We start from the raw sequence: 13,417 nt of genomic DNA, 5'->3' as shown, positions 1-13,417 counted from the left end.
ACATATTTATCTTTTTTTTCAATTTTCCTTCTATTATTGATTACTAGATTCATACTATTATGGTATTTATATTCTGAAATTTGTTAAGACTTATTTTGTAGCCTAGCATATGATCTAGCCTGGGGAATGTTTCTTGTGCACTTTGGAAGAATGTATATTCTGCTGCTGTTGGGTGGAACATCCTGTTTACATCCATTAGGTAGACCTGGTCTGTGGTGTAATTCAAGCCTGAAGTTTCCTTATTGATTTTCTGCCTGAATGATCTATCCATTATCAAAAGTGTGTGTTTAAGCTCCCTGCTATCTTTGTATTGCTGTCTATTTCATCTTTTAATTTTATTGCTTTATGTATTTATGTGCTCCAGTGTTGGGCGCATATACATGTATGTGTGTTAAAATGCTCTCTTCATGAATTGTCCCTTTTGTCATTTTATAGTGACCTTCTTTGTCTCTTATACAGATTTTTGAATGAAAGCCTATTTTGTGTGGTGTAAGTGTGGGCCACCCCTACTACCTTTCAGGTACCATTTATGTGAAATATCTTTTTTCACTCCTTCCCTTTCAGTCTTCAAGTTCTTAAAGTTAAAGTGAGTTTCTTGTAGGCAACATATTGTTGGAGCCTGCTTTTTTATCCATTAAGTCACTCTCTGTGTTTTGATAGGAAAATTAAATTTATTTACATTTAAAGTGTTGTTAATTTAAGTAAGGTAGATAATGGTAAGTGAAGACTTAGTATTGCTGTTTCATTGTTTTCTGATGCTTTGTATTTTCCTGTCCCTTTCTTCCTCTCTTGCTGTTTTCCTTTAAGATTTGTTGGTTTTTCTTGAAGTGGTATGCTTGGATTTCTTCCTTTTTAGCTTTTTTGTACCTACTAGAGCTTTCTTTGTTGCTACCATGAGTTTTACACAAAACATAACACTCCATTTTAAACTAATAGTGACTTAACTTCAATCACATAAAAAACTCTAAAATTTACTTCTCCTTTCCAACATTTTAGGCTATTCATGTCACAATTTACAGCTTTTCATATTCTGTAAACATTAGCAAATTATTATATCTACAGTTACTTTTGATAATTTTGCCTTTAACTTTTGCAATAAAGTTAAAAGTGATTTACTCATCACCATTAAATATTAAAGTGCTTGGAATTTGACTTTTCATTTCCCTTCACCAGCGACTTCTATCCTTTTACATGTTTTCACATTGTTGCTCTCATTTCAACTTGAAGAACTACCCTTAGTATTTCTTCTAAGTCAGGTCTAATGATAATGAAATCCTTCCATTCTTGTTCATCTGTGGAAGTATTTATCACCCCTTCATTTCTGAAGAGCAGTTTTGCTAAGTATAATATTCTTGGTTGCCAGAATTTTTCTTTCAGCCCTTTCAGGATATCAGAACACAGGAGATAATGCTCACTAACACACTCTGTGTATCTAATAATGTGCAGAAAAGAGGAGGATGTCAGTGTACTAAAAAAGTAGGTTTTAAACTAAGGGAACCATGGAGGAATGAAGGGTGACATATCTCTACTAGGAACCCTGACCAAAGGAAGTAATTCAGGCAATCATTGAAAAGGTGAGTTTTTCATAAGACATCACATCCATTGGAAGAATCTGCTTCCTTCGTTTTCTATCTTCTTTTCAGATGATGTGTTATAAAAATATACAGACAACAAAAGGATGTGTTGGAATTATGGAAATCAACTGTATTGTACATTTTATAGCTTTATTGGTAGGGAAAGTGAGGATTTAAAAAAATGCACATGACCCTGGCCATGCTAGACCACATTTTTTCAAGACTGCCAGAGAGGTGCTGTAGAGCTTTTAACAGGGAATTTATGGAAACATGGTACCTTTGTGTAGTTATAAATATAAATAGTACTATTTGGACAGAGTGTTAGCATGTTCTGAATATTTTTATATATGGTACATCATTTGGTTTAAACAATAAGCTTAAAAGTTCAGTATTGTTAGCTGCATTTCATAAATGGAGAAACTTAGGTTCAGAGAATGTTTGCCAGCAAATAATAATCACATATCTAGTAAGTTCAAAGTTATCACTTATACCTGAGCTTCACCTCTTTATTCTCTAGAGCATGAAAGTTAACAATGTACATATTCTTCTCTATGTAAGAAACTACTGTTGTCTTCTGTATTAAGAATTGTGTTCATTAATTGAATAATACCCATGATAAATCATATAATTGTGCTTAGCTTCATTCTCTGCTCTATCCCCAAGCAGACGCTCACTCTCCTGAACATTCCCATCCTGTCTTACACTAAAGTAGCCCTAGTCTCGCTGATTTGCATGTATCCTAAGAAAGCAAATAGCACCAACTCTCTGCAGTGGAAATGCCACTAAGATTTTACGTGTCCTAACTCTTCGTCTTCCCCTCGTGCCTACACACTACCTGATAGCCACCTGTCAGCAATACGTTTAAGAGAAAAATTTTATAAATTAACAGAAACATGTCTTCTGCATTATTAATTAGCACTGAAAATGCTTATAATCTGGCTAATATCCCTGCATATCATTGGATACCAAGGTTAATATTCTTTTTTGGATAAATATAAAAAGTCCCTCCTACCATTGCTGTTTAATTCCTTCAGAGAATGAGGACTGGATAAAAAAGATGAGAGACTTAATCAAATAGATAAGGGCATTTCTTTGGTTATAATTTTTCGGGTAACTCTGACTTTTCCTGTGAATTTTGTATCTCAGTGTTTTTCACTCAATTAGCTATGAGGGAAAAGTGGAGTTTTAATATGACACATTTCCATCACAGCCCAAATCATCAAACTGGGTAAAACTAAGTAACACTAAAAACATCAAGAAGTGAAAAGAGACTTCAGTTCTGAAAACCAAATCCCAGATGACATTCTATAAAACTTTATTTCCTGAGATTTAAAAACGGGCTGTTTTTAAAAATATATAGACTCTCTCGTGGAAGGTCTTGTCTTGTCTTCTCCAGGATCCATTTATTCCCCTGAATAATCTCCGCGTGGCTCCCTTTATAACAAATACAAGAGAATCTGTCCCTCAGAAGAGAGAATAAAGAAATATTATATGCTCTCATTCAAAATGAATAAAACATCTTAAAATGAAGTATAATAATACATTCTAAAAATAAATATTTCAAAAAATTATTCCAACTGAGCTGAGTGAACCATCTATTAAATATCTGTGTGTGTCTTATCCCAAATGGAGGTGTCCGCATAAGTCAAAAGCAATCATACATTTTTTCGAACAAAACACAATGTTTATTTCTTTAAGCAGAAAATTAAAAAATATTCTGTTTAAAAGAATATTTAAAGATTGGGAAAAATTATCTTTCGATAATATATATATATATATATTTTCGATAATAATATATATATATAAAACAAAACAAATTTTTTAAATGGAAAGAAGATATTTCCCAAGTTTGTACCTAAATACTGTCTTCCAAATTGATCTCAATAATTAAATCTACTTAAACCACTTAGCATGCAAGATTACACAAATATGTGTGCTTCTAAAGAAAAACAGAGGATTCAAGAAATTCATGTGGAATATTATCCAAGCATTTCGATTTTTAAAAATTCCACACTTGTGTGATGTCAATAACCTGGGAGTACAGCAGAGAGGTCCTGGCATGCTGTTGGAGCAAAAAAATCCAAGAATGGGTGCATTGAAGAGGGTGGGGAAAGCGGTTTTACTTTATCAGCATCATCTCTTCTCAAAGGCGGCACATCTCAATACCCAGATAGATGCTGTTGGCCTGGGATTCCTCCCACAGGAGAACGTGAGCATGCAGTGAGCACCCAGGTTCCCTTCCCATGTGGGATGCACCCAAGGGGCCCAGTTCCTCCATTTCCTGCCCAGAACACTGAGGAGGTCAGATGGATGAATAGTCTGAAGAGCTAGGAGCAGGGAAAAGAAGTGTTAAGAAAACAGAAGGATTTGAAATATGTAACCTAGCTTTTACACCTCAAGGAACTGAAAAAAGAAGAAAAAACTAATCATAAGCTTAGCAGGAGGAAAGAAATAAATATTAGAACATGCAGAAATAAAATAGAGACCAGAAAAAACCAACAGAAAAGATGAACAGCAATAAGTATTCTTTTATTTTAAATAAACAAAATTGGCAAATCTTTAACTATGCTAATCAAGAGAAAGAGATAGGAGATCAAATACATGTAGTCAGGAATGAAACAGGAGATATCACAATTGGTATCACAGAAATACAAAGAATCATAAGAGCAATTAGACACCCACAAATGAAATAATCTAGAAGCAATAAGTTCCTGGAAACTTACACTCTCCCAAGACTGAATTACAAAGAAAGAGGAAATGTGATCAGATCAATCACATGTGAGGGGGTGGCAGCAGTACGCAAAATCCTCTCACTGAGGAAAGCCCGTTAGCAGATGACTTCCTAGATGGATTTTACCAGGCAGTTAAAGAACTAATGCCAATCCTTCTTAAACTCATCCAAAAAATGAAGAGAGAGGACTTCCAAACTCATTTTACAAAGCAAACGTTATCCTCATATGAAGGCCAGAGAAGCACACTATGAGACTGGAAAGTTATAGGCCAATATTCTTGATAACCATAGATTTAAATATCCTTGACAAAACAATAGTGAATCGAATTCAATGGTTTCATCAAAGGATCACACACTGTGATCACACGTAATTTACCCCTGAGCCGCAAGGGTGGCTCAATGTACACAAATCAGTAAATGTGACATCACATTAACAAAATGAAATATAAAAATCATATAATCATCTCAATTGATGTAGAAAGATTATTTGGCAACATTTTCAAAACGTCCCTACCATCCAAAGCAATCTAGAGAATGAATGCCGTCCCTGTCAGAATTACAATGGCATTTTTCAAAGTAACAGAAAAAGTTATTTAAGCATTCATATGGAGCCACAAAAGACCCCAAAAAGGCAAAAAGCAATTTTGAGCAGGTAGATCAAAGCTGGAGGCATCACAATGCCTGACTTCAACCTATGAAAGCTCTGGCAATCAGCACAGTGTGGTACTGGCATAAACACACACACAGAGACCAACGGAGCATAATAGAGAGCCCACATAAACCCACGCACAAAAGGCTGACTAATCTGTGCCAAGGGCTCTAAGAATACACAATGCAGAAAGGATAATCCTTCAATAAATGTGCTGGGAAAACTGGATGTCCACATACAGGAGAATAAAACTGCGCTCTTGTACCATATGTGAAAAACCAACTGGAAAGGGATTAAAGGATTAAGCATAAGGCCTGAAACCATTACATTCCAGGTGGGAAAGTTTTTGGATATGACACCTGAACAAAAGCAAAATAAACAAGTAGGACTACGTGAGACTAAAACATTTCTGTACAGCAAAGGTAACAATCAGAAAATGAAAAAGCAATCTCTGCAATGGACAAAATGTTTCCAAACCACATATCTGATGTGCAGTTAATGCTCAAAATGTTTAAGATATGCCTGTATCTCAATGGCAAAAAATACTGCTGCCATTTATGATATGGGCAAAGACTTGCATAGATATTTTTCCAAAGAAGGTGTACAAATGGCCAACAAATGATGCATCAGGTGGTCAAAAGTTACAAAGTTTCAGTTATAAGATAAGTAAGTTCTGGAGATGTGATATAAGTATAGTGACTGCATTTAATAACCATGCCCATTTGAAAGTTGCTAAGGGAATAAATCATAAAGTTCTGATTACAAGAAAAATTTCTGTAACCATGTAAAGTGATGGATGTCAACTTATTGTGGTAATCATTTTGCAATCCATACATATGTTACATCATTATGTTGTACACCTTAAACTAATACAATGTTAAAGGTCAATTATGTCTCAATAAAACTAGAAAAATAATGCACAATAAAAATGGAAAGATTGATACACAGACAGGGGTTATGGAATTTCCCCCCATGTCTCCCCACATCTGGGAGGCAGAAACAGTAATATTTTCTAATCATTATCTAGTGTTCTTTAAATGAAAAAGAACATAACATGTAACACGGTAAATGCAAGTATATTTACCAATTCTAATTTGGGGGTAGTTCTCATTTTAATCTTTCTTACTTTCAAAAATGGTGCATAATGAAAATAAATGTAAAATTTTGATGGCTATTATTCACCCTCCATTACTCACTCTGCTTGTTCTTTGTAATCAAGCAAGAGCAAAACTTAACTCATAAGGAACTCATGGCAAATAAAATATCTTGGAATTATCAGAATGAATTGTAAAAGGATACTTGCATTCTGCATAACTCATAAAATGTTTTTTTTTTTTGCAAGTACTTAAATTGATTTAGTATAGACTAAAACATAATTTCTGGTAATTTCTAGACAGAAAATTTTTCGTCAGTGTGAGTCTAACAGAAATCTTAACAAAAATAATACATTAGTTTAAAAAAAAAGGCAAATAGACCTAGTGTTGCTCTAAATCAGCCTGCAATCCAAGGTAGAGAATCAAGCAAGTACAAACAGAAAAGTAGTTACAAACAAAGAATGCTACAATGAGAGATCACCTCACTCCTGTTAAGATGGCCATTACAAAAAAGAGAATGGAGCTAGAGAAATCCCACTCCCTGATTTCCGACTATACTGCAAAGCTATAGTAATCAGAACAGTATGGCACTAAACCAGACGCAGATAAATGGAACAGGATAAAGCGCCCAGAAATTAACCCACACACTTATAGTCAGTTAATCTAGGACAAAGAAGGCAAGAATATACAATGGAGAAAAGATCACCTCTTCAGTAAGTAGTGCTGGAAAGACTGGACAGCGACATGTAAAAGGATGAAGTTGTAACATTTTCTCACACCACATAAAAAATAAACTCAAAGTGGATTAAAGACCCAAATATAAGATGAAACCATAAAACTCTTAGAACATAGGGAGAACATGCCTTGATGTAAATCATAGCTATATATATTTTATATATATATATATATATACACACACACACATACACAAACACATATATACATATATATATACATATATGATTTATTTTCTAAGACAAAATAAACAAATACAAAAATAAATGAATGGGACCTAATTAAACTTAAAATCTTTGAACTTTTAGTAAACTAAAAGCTTTGAAACTTAAAAACAGAAAAGGAAATCATTGACATAATTAGATGACAATGCACTGAAGGGGAGACAATATTTGCAAAATAATATGACAAATAAGGGGTTAATACCCATAATATAAAAACAGCTCAAATAACTCTGTATTAAAACCAAAACCAAATTAAAAAGTGGGCAGAAGACTTGAACAGACATTTCTCCAAAGAAGACAGACAGATGGCCAACAGGCACATGAAGAAAGGCTAAACATTAATCATCAAAGAAATGCAAATCAAAGCCACAAATGAGATATTACCTCACACCTGTCAAAATGACTATCATCATAAAGTCTACAACTAACAAATGTTGGTGAGGATGTGCATAAAAGGGAACCCTTGCACGCTGTTTGTGTGATTCTAAATTAGTGCAACCACTATGGAAAGTAATATGGAGGTTCTGTAAAACACTAAAAATAGAACTACCATATCATCCAACAATTCCACTGCCAGGTATATAGCCAAAGAAAATGGAAACATGAATGTGAAAAGAGGCATGCAGCCAAATGCTCATAACAGTATCATCTATAATAGCCAAGATATGGAAGGAACCTAAGTGTCCATCAACAGATGAATGGATAAGGAAGATGTGGAATACAATGGAATGCTATTCAGCCATGAAAAAAGAATGAAATCTTGCCAGTCATAACAAAGTGGATGGACCTAGAGGTTATTATGCTTAGTGAAATAAGTCAGACAGAGAACAACAAATACTCTGTGTTATCAATTACATGTGGGAGCTAAGAAATAAAAGAAAGAAATGTATATAACAGAACTGAAACAGAGTCACAGATATAGAAAAAAACTAGCAGTTACTAGTTGGGAGAGGGGAGGTGGGATGGGCCAGGTAGAGGTAAGAGATTAAAAGACACAGACTAATATATATAAAATAAATAAGGAACAAGGATATATAACTATTATTTTGTCATAACTTTAAATGGAGTATGATCTATAAAAATATTAAACAATCTGTTGTGCACCTGAAACTAATATAATACTATAGCTCAACTGTATTTCAACTGAAAAAAAAAGAAAATATAGTAAAGGATGGAATATTATTTATTCAACCATAAAAAGAAAGAAAGCTTGGATAAACTTGCTGATTTTATGCTAAGTGAAATAAAGTCAGACCCAGAAAGAAAAATACTATGTGATCTCACTTATATGTGGAATCCAAAAAAGTCAAAGTCATACAACCAAAGAGTAGAATGATGGTTGCCAAGGGCTGGTTGAGACACTGGGTAAGGCAAGATGTAGGTCAAGGGTACAACCTTTCAGTTCTAATATGAATCAGTTCTGAAGATCCAAGAACAGCATGGTGATTTTAGTTGATGATGCTGGATAATGAAATCTGTCAAGAGGGTAGATCTTAAAGTGTCCTCACCATGAAATAAGATGGTAAATACATGAGATGTTGGGTGTGTTAATTTGATTATGGTAATAATTTCACAGTGCATATGTATGTTAAATCATCATGGTGTACCTACCCCTTAAAGAGAAAGAGAAACATCAGATGTTTGCTTACAGCCTTTGCTTTCTCTCATCATTTGCAACTCTCTCCCACGCTTCCATCCTTGTGTTCTTCAACAAGCCAACATGAGGCATTTCAGTTCAGTTCAATTTAAATTCAATTCCTTGATTTGTTCTTTGAACATGATTTTTAACTTAGATATTCTGATCTATCACTCAATAGTAAAAATAAAAGAGAGGATTTTAACAGTATTTAGAGAGTGGAAATATATTTAAAATGAGGAACCGATGTAGGGAGAAGGAATATAGAAATGCCATCTCCTTTAAGCTTTTGCTTTTACTTTATATATTTTGAAGTTTTAGGTGCTTTCCACTTTTTTTACTTTCAGCCATTGAATCATTATTCAGGAATAAAGGTGGGTATTATACAAAAGCTCAAGAGAAAAATTTAAGACTGGGGAATTAAAAAGGTTGAGAAAAAATAGGAAATGGGAGCAAAAGAGTGAAATCAGGTGATTGGCTAACAGGAAAAATATATATATGGAAATGAAGTCATGATAAGGAGACAAAATTTGGAAGAAAAGTGAGATGAGCATGTGTTTTTATTTGAGAACAAATGAGGGATGATCAGAGGTCATGAAAAACATTTTCCAGTGTCTTTTATTAATTAATTCATTCATTACTTAATGCCTCTACCCATCATTTAAAAACATTAATCTATTTACCTGTCACTTATATCATGAAACAACTAATAAAAAATGTCAGAGTCCAGAAAAAGAGTGTACCTCACTGGAAAAGTACGCAATGCAGCTTATGTATTTCTGTTTCTATGGCAGTTATTTTATAGCTTTCTAAGTTCTAGGCAGCAGCAATGCAACATAATTCCTGCCTGTGAACATGTAATTCTGTCCAGTGGAGGAAAAACTGACTTCCCTTCCCAGCTGTCACCCATTCATTTCAATATTCTAGGTTTATGATGTTTATTGTTTGGATTCTCCTTTCAGTTGGTTGCAGCTCATTACCATTTCAGTCATTATTGAGCTAAATAAAACATTTTAACCCATGTTTATTTTTATGTGTGTGACAATTATGATTTTTCTATTTTTGAAAATTATCTTTTAAGAGCCCTCTTATTTTGTAAAACTTCTGACTCAGAATTTTCTTTTGGGGGAAAAAGGAGTTGATGGTAGCAATTATTTCACTGCAATACTATGTGTGAGAATTTAGTATTTTAATTCATTTTTCTAGATATAATTGACATACAACATGCTTCAGTTTCAGTTACATGACATAAGATTAAATATTTGTGTTTTAATATGCTCCCACCGCAAATCTAGTTAACATATGCCATGTGCAGTTTCAGAATTTTCTTTCTTGTGATGAGAACTTTAAAACTTAGTATTTCAGTTCTAACCTCATACCTTATATTACGAAGAAGGTGTTTTCTTGAATTTAGCAGTTGACAGTCTCCTGCTGCAGATTTAAAGTAATACAATAAGACTCCTTTTTACCAGGAATTAGCATACATGCATTTCATGGTATAGATATTTCATATTTTATTCCCTAAAGCCAGGAAGCATCTCCCACCTAAGCAGTCTTTCTGGGTCTCAGTGTCTCTGCTCTTCTGACTTCTCCAATGTGACTGTAACTTAACCACCTAAGAAAACCACCAAATTCCATCCAACTATTCACGACAGGAGCCTCTGAGTTCCCCTTAGCCATCTTCCTACTGAGGTAGACTACTATTACCCCATCCGGTTTTCTCTTTTAGCCCTTAGTAAAACTTGCTTAATAGTCTAAACAATTCTTAGAGACATCTATATTTTCCAAAAATACTCCTTATCAGTTTATGATAAATATATTGGTAATTTGTGACCTGCAGGATTGATTACTATTTCCTCATTTAAAAGTGCTACATATTGTTTAACATCAAAAGAGCTGAAAAAAAGAGAAAGAAGTAAATTCTGAATGTTGTAATACTGATTTAGTTCATAGACACCCTTGCATCTATTAATACAAAAAGGAACTCCCAGAGACACCTCTATTTCCCCCAAATGCTCATAATTCATATTTACATTTTAATAGAAGCATGGGCTCACGGGCTTCACTGTAGTCTGGTGCGTGGTGTCAGTCATAATTTTATAGCTACATCTGGGGGGAGAAATGGGTATTGGCAGTATCAATTCTGTGCTGATTCCATTATAAAATGAATTTTGTCATGATGTCAGTAGAGTGACCAGAAAAATGGAAAAGAGATGGGAAAGAAAAGAGAGGAAGAGGCAGAGAAGGAGGAGGAAGAAGAATAAGAGGTGAGGGAAAAGGAACAGAAAGGAGAGATGAAAAGAAAGAAGAAAGGAAGGAAGAAAGAGAGAAAATGATAGAACCCCTCTGTCTGCTGCTCTGTGAGTGAAGGCAGCTCCTTTCATCATTTTAAATCCAGAAGGGATTCCTGCTGGTGGCTTATAAGTGGGTCACAGATCCTGTTATCATTAAAAAAATCACTTTAGGCAAGGAGAGATGATATCTTAAATTACTATAATTAAAGTTACTATAATAGAGCTTTAGAGAAATCTTTATCAGTTTATGATAAATACAATGGTAATCAGTGACCTGCAGGATTGAACACCAGTTCCTGATTCCTATTCTATTGTTCAACTTCAAAATTGCCTGGGAAAAAGAGAAAGAGGTACATTCTGGATGTTGTATTATTGATTTAGTTCACAGACATCCTTGTATCTAACTGGCTTTCATCGCGTTTAATAGTCCCAGAGCATCCTGGTCATGTTTTCCGGAGCTGTTCTGAAGGAATGCTAATTTATCCATTAAGAATAGCAGCACTATTTACAAAAGCCAAAACATGGAAACAACCTAAATGTCCATCAACAGGTGACTGGATAAAGAAGATGTGGTATATTTATACAATGGAATACTACTCAGCCATAAAAACTGACAACATAATGCCATTTGCAGCAACATGGATGATCCTAGAGAATGTCATTCTAAGTGAAGTAAGCCAGAAAGAGAAAGAAAAATACCATATGAGATCACTCATATGTGGAATCTAAAAAACAAAACAAACAAAAACAAAGCATGAATACAGGACAGAAATAGACTCATGGACAGAGAATACAGACTTGTGGTTACCGGGGGGGATAGAGGGTGGGAAGGGATAGAATGGGATTTCAAAATTGTAGAATAGGTAAACAAGATTACACTGTATAGCACAGGGAAATATACACAAAATGTTATGATAAATCACAGAGAAAAAAATGTGACAATGAGTGTGTATATGTCCATGAATGACTGAAAAATTGTGCTGAACACTGGAATTTGACACAACACTGTAAAATGATTATGAATCAATAAAAAATGTAAAAAAAAAAGATAAAAGGCACCGAATGGCACTCTTAACACAAAAGGATTAGGGTCTTGGGATGTAGCATCACACCCTCTCTGGACTGAGCAAAGGGGGCCGACACGGCAGTGATGGATGTCCCAGGGTCTATTGTCCGTGATGGCACAGTCCATAACCTCTGAGGCACAGCTTGAGATCACTTTCAACCGCACACGTGGATTTTCTTAATGAGACCACGTCTCCATGCTTCCCTCTAAAAACGAGTTCCTGCACACGGATTTCAGCACATAGACTCCCACGTGTGCATCATACAGACCTTAGATGTTAGGAAAAGGCAAATTCAGATTCCAAAGGTGGGAGGAAGTCAATCCAAAAGTAAGCATGCAAGTAAAATCCTTGCTTGAATAACTTCACTAACTCTACTGGGTTTAGGTTGAACTAGTTCATGTCTGAAATAGCTTAAAATTGCATATTAAATATTAGCACACACACACACACACACCAAAACACAAACAAAACCCAAAGGGACATAAGGGGACCATTGGAGGTGACTGATGTGTCTCTCATCTTGACTGTGTGATGGTTTCATGCATGTATGCCTGTGTCCACACATCAAAATCTACACATTAAATATGTGCCGTTTTGTGTTTAATGATGATACCTAAATAAAGCTGTTAAAAAGATGTTAGTCCTTAAAGTTAAATACTTTAGATACGTTTATTTATTTTTTTATTGAAGTACAGTAAATTATAATGTGTCAATCTCTGGTCTACAGCACAGTGTCCCAGTCTTGCATATACATACATATATTCATTTTCATATTTTTTCCATTAAAGGTTATTGCAAGATATTGAGCACAGTTCCCTGTGCTCTATAAGAGAATCTTTTAAAAAAATCTATTTTTATGTATATGACTAGCATTTGTAAATTTCAAACTCCCAAATTTATCCCCTCCCACTCCCTTTCCCCAGTAACCATAAGATTGTTTACTATGTCTGAGAGTCTCTTTCTGTTTCGTAGGTGAGTTCATAGTGTCCTTTTTTTTTTTTAAGAGTCCACATATAAGTGATGTCATATGGTATTTTTCTTTCTCTTTCTGGCTGACTTCACTTAGAATGATGATATCTAGGTCCATCCATGTTGCTGCAGATGACATTATTTTACTCTTTTTACAAAGTGAGTTTAGAGGAAACATATCTCAAAATAATAAAAGCTATTTATGACAAACCTACAGCCAGCATAGTACTCAAGAGTGAAAAACTGAAAACATTCCCATTAAAATTTGGGACAAGACAAGGATGCCCACTCTCATCGCTTCTGTTCAACATAGTCTTGGAAGTCCTAGCCATGGCAATCAGGCAAGAAAAATAAATCAAAGGGATACAAATTGGAAAAGAAGAGGTAAAATTGTCACTCTATGCGGATGACATGATACTATATATAGAAAACCCTAAAAGCTCC

The sequence above is a fragment of the Vicugna pacos genome, unplaced genomic scaffold, assembly GCF_048564905.1.
Source record: "Vicugna pacos unplaced genomic scaffold, VicPac4 scaffold_20, whole genome shotgun sequence".
NCBI lineage: Eukaryota > Metazoa > Chordata > Mammalia > Artiodactyla > Camelidae > Vicugna > Vicugna pacos.
Note: the sequence above shows the minus strand (reverse complement) of the source record.